This window comes from Anser anser (genome assembly GCF_964211835.1).
Source record: "Anser anser genome assembly, contig: HAP1_SCAFFOLD_103, whole genome shotgun sequence".
Lineage (NCBI taxonomy): Eukaryota > Metazoa > Chordata > Aves > Anseriformes > Anatidae > Anser > Anser anser.
In genome coordinates, this window is record NW_028154081.1 from 233796 (window position 1) to 234808 (window position 1013).

The window sequence follows — 1013 nt, forward strand, 5'->3', positions numbered from 1 at the left end:
GTTTACCTTGGGCCTCAGTGCATCTTGCACGTGCTTGTTGCACGAGCAATAAAAGAACTCCGTACTTGTAAAAGGTCAAGACGGATGATGCTAGGACTGCTAAGGCCTCCGAAGCAGTAATCAGGGAAACAGAACTCAAGAAAAGGCTTGTGGTACAGAAAGCATTTTCAGTAACAACACAGACCTCAGAGTTTCACGATGGTCTAAGTGTACCATCTTAAAATCAGTGTATACAATCATAACCAGGAACTAGTTTTACTTCTCTCTTGCTTCCTCCCTTCCCCCAAGATTAAAGTTGGCTGCAAATCTTTGTCTTAAAAGATAAAGATCTGATTTAAACTGTAACAGATCTAAACATTACACTGAAAAAGTAAACTGTTTATTTGCACCACCCAACTTCAAATATCAGTCAAAAACTTCCTTTGGTGTGACTTTTTTTCTTCCCAGGTTAAACCCCTCAAATAACCACACTGTGCTTATCACACGATGTGAAGACAGGAAGCAGACCACGCAGCATGTAAAAACACAAGTGAGACTCACAGAACCACAGAATGGTTAAGGTTGGAAGTGACCTCTAGAGATCGCCTGGTCTACCCCCCCGCTCAAGCAGGGCCACCCCGAGCAGGTTGCCCAGGACCATGTCAAGTCAGCTCTTGAAGACCTCCAAAGAGGGAGACTCCACAGCCTCTCCGGGCAACCTGTGCCAGGGCTCCATCACCCGCACAGTGCAAAAGCATTTCCTGATGCTCAGACAGAGCCTCACGTTTCAGTTTGTGCCTGTTGCCTCTTGACCTGGCACTGGGCACCGCTGAAAACACAATGGCTCTCTATGCTCTTTGCACCATCCATTCAGGTATTTATATACACCAATAAGATCCCCCCAAACCTCCTCTCCTCCATGCTAAACAGGCCCAGCAGTCCCTGCCTCTCCTCAGAGGAGAGGTGCTCCCAGTCCCTTGATCTTCTTGGTGGCCCTTCGCTGGACTCTCTAGTACCTTGCTGTCATTCACAGC